The sequence below is a fragment of the Sceloporus occidentalis genome, unplaced genomic scaffold, assembly GCF_023333645.1.
Source record: "Sceloporus occidentalis isolate IW3139 unplaced genomic scaffold, rSceOcc1.0.p SCAF_5, whole genome shotgun sequence".
Classification (NCBI taxonomy): domain Eukaryota; kingdom Metazoa; phylum Chordata; class Lepidosauria; order Squamata; family Phrynosomatidae; genus Sceloporus; species Sceloporus occidentalis.
In genome coordinates, this window is record NW_028316985.1 from 65,960,182 (window position 1) to 65,973,575 (window position 13,394).

At 38.2% G+C, this 13,394-nt stretch overlaps 1 protein-coding gene across 5 annotated transcripts in view; it reads right to left on the reverse strand.

The window, feature by feature from the left end:
- Positions 1-13,394, reverse strand: part of DOCK4 (dedicator of cytokinesis 4) — a 311,504-nt gene that overhangs the window by 160,999 nt on the left and 137,111 nt on the right. The window lies entirely within an intron of this gene.

A 13,394-nucleotide genomic window follows, 5' to 3' on the forward strand; every position in this document is an offset into this window, starting at 1 on the left:
TTGATCAATTAATTGATTGATCAATCAACTGAATATTCAATCAATTTCATCCTACTGTCGCCTCATTTCCTGGCTTCTCCATCTGTCCCCGGCTGGCTCTTTCTCCCTCCGTTCCCGGGTTTCCTCCTTTTGTCCCCGGCCGGCTCCTTCTCCCTTTGTTCCCCGGTTTCTTCCTTCTGTCCCCAGCTTCCTCCTCTGTTCCCCGGTTTCCCCCTTCTATCCCCAGCTGGCTCCTCCCCCCCCCCCCGGGCCTGGCTTCCTCCTCAACCAGAACCAATTTGAAGTGGTGCAACTAGAGAGGATGACAACCATGCAACAACAAAAAAGTGATTACATTCAGGTAAGAAAAAGATCCCCTTTGATAGTGGGAATGAGGGGCCTTTTGGAATTGATTTCCAACACGGAGCAAGGGAAAATCAGGGATCGGTTTAAACTGCAAGTGGGAATGAGCCCCAAATGTTCAGACCGATATGCATGCAAGTACATTCCTTGTAAAGCCGATTCTCACCTAGGATTGGCCCTATTATTAAGAAGATTGAAGCAGCTGCTTCAGGTGATTGTTGGTTTCAAGGCAACAGCTTGCTAATCTGTTATTATATTTTTGCTACCAGGTGGGGATGTGGAGAAGCACTTCTGACGTTTTCTAAGTCATGTGTGAAAATAACTTGATCATCTTTATGTATTATGTATCTTGATTTATGGGGAGAGAAGTGCCATTTTTTACTCTAACTCATGCAGCCAAATGTTTTGGGCCGGCTCTGCCCTCCTAAGCTGGGGCAGTGCAGATGCAGATGCAGACGTGTGGAGGTTAGAATAGGCATCTATTATGATTGCCCTCCATCATCCATGGTAACACTACAAGAGAAAGAGTTTAGAGATGTTAGGTATAAGCTTACCATGTTATCCTTCCTCCCACTGGAGTATTCAGTGTCAGCTGCAGAACAGGGCAGCAGGTGTAGACTACTTTCCCATTTGCAAGAACGCAAATCAAGCATGAAAAATATGGGTCGCTGCTTTTACCTGAAATATTTTCTTCTTTCAGAATCTCAATTAAGGAACACATATTTCTTGGCCTTTTTAAAAGGGATGTTCTCCAAGCAATAGAATGTTCAAAATTTTAATGAATACATATGTTGCAAACATTCATTATTATTTTTTAAGAATAAAAAAAATCTTTACACCTACAGGTCAAACCAATAAACTCTTTTTTCAAGCAAGGGTATCTGACTACAATGCAGTTTTACTGGTATTGTTTTCCTTAGTTTTAAAGGATAGTAGCAGTAGCTTTTTGAAGAAGGAACAGAGACAAAAGATTCTGAAGCATCCACCTATCTCCTCTTTCACGCTCTATAAATCACTCCTGCTTACACTACAGATGCTGACAACTACCAAGAGGAGCTGCCAGAAATAGCTTACCTGAGACCTAGGAAAAAGAACAGAAGCTTCCAAACAAGTTTTCCCCCCTCCAACCAGTTTAATTAAGCTGAGCACTGACATATGCAGCTGCCTTTCTGGCAAGATTCTGATGGATGGCAGCTTCACACTCTATGTGGGAAACATGTTTTCTGCAGTTAGACTGCTTCCCAAAGCAAAGTAAGGTAGCATATTTTAAAAATGGGAAATCTGTGACCCTCCAAACATTTTGGATTACAGATCCCACAGTCACTTACCATTGTCCATGCCAGTTGGGGCTTCTGGACACTTGACATTCCAAACATATGGATAGCCAAGGCGCATGCGTGCATGCGCACACACACAATGTAACAGGAATACACAATCATCTTTAAAAACATCTGTTTAGCAGGAACTCTGAATGGGTATGGATTGTTGTTATGTGCTTTCAAGTTGTTTCCAACTTTATAGCAATCCTAAAGTGAACCTAGCATGAAGTTTTCTTGGCATAATTTGTTCAAAGGAAGTTTGTTGTCGCCTTCCTTTGAGGCCAAGAAAATGTGACTTGTTCAGGATCACCCAGTAGGTTACATGGAATTTACATGTATTTTTTAATCTTTTCAAACCCTGGATAGCTGAATCCATGGATAAGAAATCCATGGATACAGAGGGCTGACTGGAGCCAGAAATGGAAGAATTTTCCCAGAACAATATATTTTTGGTGAGCTTTCCTTTTTGCTGTATGTTGCAAAGTATGGCTTGGTTTTTAATAGGCAATTCTACTCTGTTAGCTTTAGAAAAGGTCTGCTCCTAATCAAGATAAGAACTCCTAGAACTGGTTTGTTGATACAGATCAACACATCCACCTGCTTTTTTGGACTGTTCTTGGGAGTTCAGAGATTTTTCTTGAAGAGAGTACAGAGACATTTCATGATGAGTGCCCACACTTCTTCACTGCTGGAGGGAAAATGTCTGAAGTAGGGTGCTTACTCCAAGACTATAGACTCTTTCTACAATTTCCAAAACCAGAATGATATAGATACTGAAATTTATGTAAAGTACACTCCCTGCTTCATAGGCTCCCTCTATGATATACAGAAAGCAGTGAGAGACAGCTGTCAAGGATGCCTCTGCTCTTCTTTCTTTGCACAACTAATGATGTGAGAGAGAACCTCCAAATATGGCTAGGCTTGCCCCTAAAGAACTGCTTTGGCTTTGTTTCTTTCCTAGTGCTGCTATTGCTACTGATGCATGCACCTCCTCAGCCTTTCCCCTTGCAAAACAGCCAATAGCATTTTGTGGCCTAGGTCCCAGGTTCCTAACAGTAAATATGAGGTCCTATCATCTGCCCAGCAAAGTGTGAAAACAGACTGAAATCAATGTAAAATACAATGGTGCCTCCAAACACACTCCTTCCAGCCACGCTGCACTGTGTGTCATTTTTGCTGCTGCACTGCTTCTTTTCAGGTATGCAAGCAGGATCTATCTTAAGGCACCAGCCTTAAGGCAATAGGACTCATATATGCTGGGACCTGTGATAGCTCTGACAGCTCAATTTGTGCCAATTCTGACGAGTCGAGTACTGACAAGAGGTGTTCTCAGCCCACACACAGTTGTATGAGACGCTGATCCACAATGGGTTTTTATTTCTTTTTTATTTCCTCATTCTATCTCTTTCTTGGGAGATCCATCTTACTTCAAAAATGCTTAATAACTCATTTTCCATTAACTTTGGACCCAATAGATCATCCTATGATATAGGGTCGAGATTGTTCTCTGTTGCTTTGCTTACTTATTCCACCCTTTGTATTTTTTATTTCTTTTGAAAGGCCTTTGGTATCCCCTGGTGTTTGGTTCCAGGACCCCACCTCCATAGATACCAAAAATCTGTTGATATTCAAGTCCTGTGATATACAATGGAATATTAAATTGGGGTCCCTTATATAAAATAGCAAAATTAAGGTTTGCATTTAGGAATTTACATATTTTTGGAATATTTTCAAGATGGTTGAATCCATAGATGAAGTGGATCTATAGAGTGGATAAAGAACCATGGATATGGGGGGCCAACTGTACACTATAAATGCTGGAATCACTTAAATTACAAATCAATGAGGAAAAAAAGAAAACACTGCAAAAAAACTTCTTCTGTAGCCTGCAAAAGGTCCACAGGAGTCAACTGTCACCTTCTGAGCAACACAGCATGCCAACTTAAGTCTATATCATTGTGCATTGGGATTCTACTAGAGAATGAAAAGCTTTAAAAATATGTACAAGTGCGTAATGAGGGGTGGGATGGCACTGAGAAACTCCTAGATGTGAATGGCAGTGGTTCCTTGTGGTTGAGAACTCAACCATGACTCCTCAGTTTCATCTCTTGTGTTTGTAGTTCCCTTGAAGAGACCAGCAGTCATAGCTTGGCCTTGAGCCTGTCTGTGTGTGCTGTCAAATCATCTATTGACTTATGACATCCCTATAATTTCAGAGGGTTTTCTTAGACATTTACTCAGAGGTAGTTTTGCTAGTTCCTTCCTCTGAAATCTTGCCTACAGCACTTGGTATTCATTAGCAGTCTTCCATGCAAGTACTAACAGACAGGATCTGGTACCTTTAGAGTATTTAGGCCCTATGTACAGACATGTTGTTCTTGGGCTGTAAGCATCTGCTAGAACATTTGAACAGGGTGAATCAGAGTAGTGCAGTTTAAAAAGCAAAGCAAAACTGCAGAGTAGTAGAGAATCTTTAAATTATATATACAGTAGTAAGAGGTCAGAAAAATTTCAGTTTGTGGGAGACATGAAACTAACATAGTGTGAGCTCTTTGTAAGGGAAGAAAGAAATTGCGGCCATAATAAATCTTGTTCTTTCTTTCTAGATGGATGATATATTTGTGTTCATTTGAGGGCAGTGTGATATATAAAGGAAACAGCATTTAAGTTGACAGAGAGCAGCAGATTAACCTGACGCTGAAGGAGCCAAGAACTGACAATCAGCAATAACAGGACCTTCATATCTTATTGACACAGACCTGAAATATACACATGCAAGCAGTATATCTTATCATGGCATCATCTTCCACAAGCAGTGGTTGAGAATTTCCACATTTACATTTGTCTTTCCAGGGAGAAATGACAGAGTGATTTAATTTTTTTTAAGTGCTACACATAAGTAAATTCTGAGGCACACCGTGCAAGATAAGCAAAAATAGCAAATCTAAGACACTATGCAAATATGCACCATAGATTTTTAGTCAACCTTTATAACTTAATGGGATTCTAGACATGTGTGCCTATTGATGGTTAGGATTTTGTGAGCCCCTCCAAATGCTGATGATAAAACACAGATTTTTTTTAAAGTCCATCAACATCAGAAATCAAATGTTTTAAAGGCATGGTGATGTTTTATTTACACAGCTCTAATATGCTCTAATTACAAAAACATATAACTGCTTAACACAGACATAATTTTAGACCCTTTCCCCCATAATCCTATGGCAAAAATTTTATTGCAGCTATTAGTCAGTAGAACTGACTGAACCTTGAAATAGATGGGCCAAATAACCCAGCTTCTGGCCACGTTTGCGGTGTAGCATTTAGATGACGCATGTCTTGAGTGCAGCCAGAAACCACTGAAGCCACATCTTTGCTGAAGAACTGGGCCAAAAAGGAGTAGACAAGATCCATTCCTTTTAGCTCTGCTTTTGAAATAATCATAAATGGGTGTTAAATATTGTCCTTAGTAAAGTGAAAATTGCCACAAGGATCATGGCTGATGGCTGATATGATTCCTAGCCCTGATTTAAACATATTGGCTTCATCCTGTATTGCTATATTGTTCTTTCTATTATGGCTATTGCCATATTTTTATTCATCCAACTCTTAGTCATTTTCCTGGAAGAAATGATGAATTCTATGTATCTTATTTGCTGGCAGACTAGTGCCCAGCAATAACAACAAGAGTGGCTAGTTTTTGTGCAGCAGCAATGGTCTGTCGGCATAAGATGGTTTCTTAAAATTTCATAATATTTTTAGTCTATTAAATTTTTATAATGATTTCATACATTTATGATGATTATATACTTCTAAATTTTACTTTTTTTTCTTTTTAATATAGTTTCATAAGTGAAATCTTAACCATTACCTGCTTTTACAATTTGATGGTTTATTGTGATGTTTGTTGATTGATTGACATCTGTTGGTTGATGTCTGATCAGTTGATCGAAATAAATAAATAAATAAATAAATAGATAAATAAATGCTGGCTTCATGCTTATGATTCAATCTTTGTGTTAGACTGTAACTCCCAACAGCCTTAATCATCATAGACAATGATGAAGAATGTTGAGAATTGTAGTTCAACATCTACAAGACTGCATGATTCAACAGGGAGAATTGTAAGGTACTACACTTGAGACACAAAAAATGAAAAGGCATAGGATGGGTGACACTTGACAACAGGCATCAACAACAGGCGTGTATTCTTGAATGGCAGGGGGTTGGAATTAATGGCCCTTGTTGTCTCTTTCAACTCTGTGATTCTAAAATCTCTATGGTTTTTTGCTATTGAATCAGATGCATTAAAAACACAACTAAATGCCTTGTTGTATTCTAAGCCCTGACTACATGAGCAAGGAAACTGAGTACAATGAAGTCCCATTAACATCACTAGTACAAACCTAACACTCTTTAGTATGCCCAGCATTCCTTGATTTAACTCCATATTAATGACTATCTAGTCAACAACAAAAAAGAGCCAGTTTGGTACTTTGAGCTTTGGTCCACGACTCTGGAGACCAGAGTTCAAATACCCTTTCAGTTATGCAGACCCACTGGATGACCTTGAGCAAGTCACAGTCTCATAGCCTCAGAGGATGGCAATGGCTAAGGAAACCCTGTGATAGGTTCACCTTTGGGTGTCCGTAAATCGGAAATGACTTGAAGGCACACAACACACACAGTCAACCAAAAGATTTCAGCAGCTTCAGTTCTCTGCCTATGTAATGAGAATTTTGCTGTTGTTGACAGATACAGGAAATTGAATTGTTAACAGATTCAAGAACCTAAAATACATTATTTTTAATGCTCAAACATTGAAAGAAATACAATATAATGGATAATATTTACAAAGTTCTGGAGCACCATATCCATTAACCATTATCCAAAACTGGCCTGATTAATTCACTGTCTCTCAATGACACCATTCCCTGTCTACATAATGGAAATAGAAGTGAGAACTACTTCACCAAGTTCTTGTGAAGGCAGGTAATAAAAAAAGTACAATTCTAATTACTACGAAGTGCTATGTTGATGAAAAATCATCATAATTTTAAAGACAAGCCACACACCAGTAAATGACTTTTCTTTTTAATGATAAACCTGACAATTTCTCTTGTGGGAATTCCTAAAATGCACACAGACAACCAGAATTTATATGAGATCTGATAAAAAAAATCAATGTAGCTTTGATTAAGGAATCAGGCTTATCTGAAAAACACTGTAATTGGGCCCTCCAGCAAATCTGAGGTCAAACTGCCTTAAGATACTATTGCAAATGGCAAAATAATAGGAGTAACAATCTTCAGGTTCAAATGGAGTGTGTGTGTGTGTGTGTGTGTGTGTGAGAGAGAGAGAGAGAGAGAGAGAGAGAGAGAGAGAAACATTAATGAAGGCAACCACTGCACAATTAGCAGGTTTTGATGACTTTAGCATTTTTAGAATAGACACTATTGAATGATGCACAAAAAAACAAATATTACTGAAATGTATAGTTCATGTAATCTGCCTATATCACTGTAGATGCCAATGTACAATAGAAAAAGGAACTATGTCTATATATCTATGTAGATATCACACCAGAATGTTAATGCACAGAGTGCCTTAACAACTATGCACTCTTCAATAAAACCAGCAGTCTCTCTGCAAAAAAGCATCCTTTAGTCTTTACTGAGATAACCTGAAGAATCCATTATTATCTGCCAATTTCAGATCATATAAATCCTTCCCAGTTTTCATATGACTAAGTTATAAATGTGACTTGGAATAATGAACAGAATTGCCTCCTCTTATAGCCAGTATTACAGTTATCCCATTAACTAAGCATGTACTATGTGCTTAATTATCTTCCATTATAATCAATTAGAACTGCAACTATGTTCAGTAGTTAGGTACTGGCATTTATTTCAGTCATCCACTCTAGTGTTATTAAATTGTACACAATATTTATTTTGTTGTAAAAACCTACAATTCCTGTCTAATTAGTGTCCTTCCTTAGTAACTCCACATAAACCTGAGGTATGATTGCTATTATAGCCATATTTAAAGCTAAATGAGTTAATTAAGGATGCTATCAGCACCAAGTGGACATTTATCTTATGAGCTAGAAGGCATTGGACCATGTAAGTGGAAATATTCCTATCATAACTGAATAGGAGTTTCATGTACTCTTCTAAAGTATGTACTCATCTATGGGTGACCTATATAGATCTTTTTAAAGGTAACTTTTCTTAGTACATCTCGAACCAGCTTGGTCAGTGTAAGAGCCAGTGGTTCTGTTGGGGATGTGTGTGATTTTTCAAACTCTTTTCCCACTGATGATGGGAATACAAGTTATCCAGTCCTTGCCACTGGCGTGATACTCTCAGTGCATCTACAGCACCGTACTAGAATAACTGGTATATGAGACCATCCAAACAATTGTAATGAGTCTCAGCATACTCAGAGTATTGTCTATAAACTCAAAATATGTTAGAACAGCTCCAGTTAATTGTTCAACCTTTATATAAAACCTCAAACAACCCAGAAATAGCAAATGATGGACAAATGAATTTTAACGGAAAGCCTGTGGTGATATTGTAATTCTACAAGGTGCAAGATATTCATGACATATTAATGAACTGTGGACATTACCAACAGACCTAAGTATAGCCTTTGGTAAAGTGAGGGAAAGTGCTGACCTTACATGCATTGAACCATTTTCTGCATTATTTTTAAAAGAAATAGATTGATTTATAGTATTAGAGAACTCTGGTTAGTGCATATTTTGTAGACTTTTTCTCCGCATCCTTACATTCTCAGTAACATTGATTTTGAGCATGAAGAGTGATCATAACCATCCAGATTCTCTACAGCTCCCATGAGCTCTCATGACTGACTATGATGGCTAGAACTGATGGGACTTGCAGTTCAACAAATCACAGAGGCTATAGTTACATCTTGCTGATTTATCGAATTGCCAGATATTTCAAATGCTTCTTTTTAAATTTGGGGGAGGGGTGTTTCTGAATATTTTGTTAGGGCAGTGATATTGCAAGAATATAGAAAGCCATGTTGTGTGGCTCTGAGCAAATGTGATTTGCTTTCTATTGCCCTTCTTGCACTTTACTACCCTTGCTTAATTTACTCCATTACTCTTCTGCAGTGTAATGGTAGTAAGAAAGTATTTCATTCCATCTTTCATAGGTCAAAGACTAAACGATCAATGCATCAGAGTGATCTATAGTCTGCATTCTTCATGGGGAAATCCAACAGCTCATTTGTTCTCACATGAATCACAATCTGTCTCTTCTGCTTTCTTCTATTGCTGTCACTGGGACCCAGCTGCAAACTGACTTCATATATATGAGAATATGGTCTTGATGCAATTACAGGTTTGTGGTACAGCCTAAAGCTACATGACTTTTTGCCTCTCAGAAACCATCTACTATAAACAACCCTTCTTTTTTTCAATACTATTTGAACCTCATTTTCCTGTTTGTTTCAGTGATCTGAGTTCTCTCGCAGTTTTCAAAACAATAAATGATATCCAGGATAATTTCTTTCAGATAATATGATTCAAAACAAAGAAAAATATCATCAGGGATAGCTGGCAAAGTTTTTGTTAGCTTGTAAGCCTCTGCTATAATGAGATGAAAGAAATGATCGGCTTCTGTACAATTTAGATTGAAAAGAATGACCAAAGTGATCTCAGTCACTTTTGTATCTCAGCAAAGGACTGGATAATATGGCAGTCTAGTTGCAAAAAGATTCTGAAGAGAAACAGGTAACAATTCACTAACACATTTACTATTACAAGCCTCACAATCATTAATAGGCAGTTTTCAGTGGCATGCCTCAGCACATATGGTTCAAATCTTGTCTGTACCACAAGCCACCACATCTGGAGAAATCTTTTCAAAAACTGGGTCAAAGTAGGATGGTAAGATATGAAATGAAAGGTTAACATCCATGGAGTGGAGGGGAATGAGAGGAGGACACACTGCAAATAATACTGGTAGCTATCACCATCATCACTGTATTTATTAGATTTATTTATATCCCAGTTTTTTCCCAGTCCAGCAGGTAAAAAAAGTTAAAACTGACACTGCTAGAATAGTTCACAACATACAAATGTATTATTATATTATATTATTATATAATTATAATTATCAACAGAATTAAAAGCTGTTAAATGCATGACCATGCGTTTGTGGCCCTATGTAGATTTGTCCGGAGCTGCATGGTATGCGGTAAACTCCTGCAGCCGCAAGAAGGTCTCGCAGTCATTTGCTGAGCGCAGCATTTGCTGGATTTTCTTGGTCGGTTTGTAAACCATTTGGAGGTTGTGTTTCCTCACCAGTTTCCCTATTCTGTCTGTGACTCCTCTGATGTATGGTAAAAAACACACAGAAATAGTTTCTTATTGCTGTGTTTTCTGTTAATTATCTGCTGGCTTATTCTTTTATTAATTAGTTTTTGCTTTCTTTTCTTTTTCTGAAAGCAAAATTAACATAATAAAAATAAATCTGTGTATCTAAATGAATTCAAATACAATAAAGTGGACAGTTTAAAAACAAATATATATTTACAGTGCTGGAGAACAATCACTGAATAAGATACAGTGGCAAAGTTTGCTGTTAACAAGAAAGCTGAACAAGCTCACTGCTGTTGCTTTGACAAAGAATGGATTAGGGCAGTGAGCCTGTGGTTTTTATTCTATTTTCCAGGCCACGTGGTCCTTAGCACTGTGTCATTCTGAGCACAACAATGGATAAGAGATGAAGCTTACTCTAATATGTTAATAATGGGCATTCTATCTTCAGACAGCTGGTGAATTATTTATTTACAACTCAAGTATCTGCGTTCCTTCCCAAACATCACACAAGCACATATCCATTATAAACCTAGAAAGAAAATTCTCAGCAGCTAGCAGTTATAATACAGCTTAAAATTCCACTAATGGCTTTTAATGCAGAAGAGGCAAAGTCTGGGAACCGTTACGGATTTTCGTCCACTGCGGAGATAACGTTTTCCATGTTGCACATAATCTGGCCTTCCTTATAGTTTTAATTAGATGTAATGCACATTTGATTGTAATCTTTTGAGCCTTGCAAACAAAAGCATAGCTTGGCAGAAACAAAACAGGCATTTTCAAAGGTTTTGATGGCATCTAGGACAAACGTCTTCAAATTACTCCTCTCCAGATATGTTGGACTACAAGTCCCATCCTCCCCATCCAGCATGCTATAATCTAACGTATCTGGAGGGCACAGAGCTAGATAAGGGTAAGTCACTTCAGATATTTAGTTATTCACTGCTGCTATTAGTAAGTATTCTGTTCTCACAAAGTTTGATATTTTTAATATATATATAAGTTTAACAAAATGTAGCAGCACTTTTATGCCACAAAATATAATGGGTAATATGGCTGCCAAGCTCCTTAGACTAGCCACACAAAGATAACTTTGTTAGAAACCGAGAGAAACAGAGATGTGGATAGAGAGTACGCATTACATTTCACCCTCTTTATGCGGTTTGATTAAGTAGTCTGCCAAGATTCTAATTTGGAACAAGCAACTATTCTTTCCAGCTCTGTAGATAAATACTAATCAATAATAGCCATGTTTTACAGAAAGGTAGCCCACTTATTTCCAGGCAATTCTGATGGTTGAAACTTTTCATAGCTACTCACATAAATTAACAACACTGAAAACCAACTTCCTTTTGGAATAATTTCACAACTTTATCAAGAAAATGTCCTCTTATCCATTTAATTTGCATTGGCATCACCTATAAACTGATTTTACGTGCCTTCAGTGACATCATGTAGCCAAATTTGGTACGTTACAGAGCATTATAACAGTCTCTTGTACATTTTCAATTCTGATTAGCTGCAAGCACCCTGGTGAATCATCCAAAACCACTACTCTAATTCTCATGTGCCCTCAGTAACACATATCCACATGTCCCTTTGTACATGTGTACCTATGTACAAGATGTGTCAGAAGCATCTTATTTATAATACTGTTTCTAATTAAATAGGGCCATCAGTGTGAGTGGTCAGTACAGAAGAAGTAGTGGTAGTTAAGAAGATAACTTGCTAAATCTACAGTGGCTAGACATAATGGCTCAGATATAGTTAATATTTGCATAATCTAAACATGTTCAACAAATATTTCTTCCCTGTCAAAAAGATTAGACTTGCAGAAGTGAAGGGAGAGAACCTGAACAGGAAGAGGGGTATTCAGTTACATAGAAAAAATTACATTGCTGAAGACTTCCATACTTTTTTGAACAACTAAATGAGCAGTCACATAGTAGCACAGAGAAGCACTTTCCCAGTAACCAAAAACAGCTCACTACTCAAAGACATTCAAAAGGAGAGAGAGAGTGAGTGTCATCATGCATGGTGACACTGGAAGTATCCAACTGGAAGCCTATGGGGGCTGCACAATGACTTTACACAAAGCTACCTCAATGGAAACAGGGGTGTGAGGTGCAGAGAAAGTTAACTTACTCCAAGTACTTGAATATGAAACATATGTACTGTGTTGACAGCAACAGTAGAATAACCTAAAGTCAAAAGATTAACCAAGTAGGATTGTACTAATTTCAATACACACACAACCCAAACATAATACCTAGCTCTAATCAAGTTCACCAACTGGTGGGATTTACAATGCATTCACATCTTTACTGTAGGCTGAGCAAGAAAGAAAGAATCTGGATTCACTTCTCTCCCTGCCCCCAGCATGCTCCTGGATGGGGGAGAAATGGGTGGCAGAATCAGGATTATTGGTAGTTCACCAATGTGAAGTAAAGTCAACCAATTAGCAGTCACTGTACATTTTGCAAATGCATAATCTCTCTCAGGGACTACACTTGGAGCCAGAGCACTTGTCTGCAGCAACCCACCTACCCAGCCTCTTTTTCTCAGAACAGCATGAGTTTTCTAGTCATTTTTACTGAACCTGAGTAGGAAAGTTTTGCTTCTGTTCTAAGATTTCCATAGGATCACATTTATTTCTGCCCAATTCATGCTACACCCAGTGACCAGGAGCAAAAGTTCACCTAATCTTGATATGGCTGATTTGGCATCTAACTGTCTCTCATTTGGATGTTTTGGCTTTTACTTAATCTTTTGTCCATCTGTTTGGCATTTAATTATTTCCAGTTTGGGGTTTTTTTTGGCATGCAGTTAACTCTTTTGGAAGCACAGTGTGGCGCAGGGATATTTGCTTTGGGCTGTTATGAACATATGGGGGCATCCATGCATGAGGGATTTACTCATCCTGAACAACCCTCACAACCACCAGGTGTGAGGAGCTTTGCAGAGAGAAATATCCTTGGGATTTGGCAGCCAATCAGCATGTAAGGACTTAGCAGTCACGGTGTGCTTTGTCTGCCAAGTCCACTCTTCTGCTTACTCATTTGGGAATGGGCAATAACAAGGCAGACTGGGGATTTTGCCTCAGCCCACTTGTGAGCCAGTGTGTTTTGCTCCATTTCAGCCGGTCAGTGGGACACATTTTAGCACCCACCTCAAGATTAGGATTCCTGCTCTGTTTGAAATTAGCCTTGGTACCATCATCACTACATTGTATGTTAAAGGTTGTGTCCTTCCTGAAATCAAGTACTGACTCAACTGTATTCATTCCTGGTGGAAGGACTATGCTAATTCTTCCAGGTCTTGTAGGAACTGACAGCATACCTCTATAGATATCTGTGCAGAAGTAAATAACAATTGAT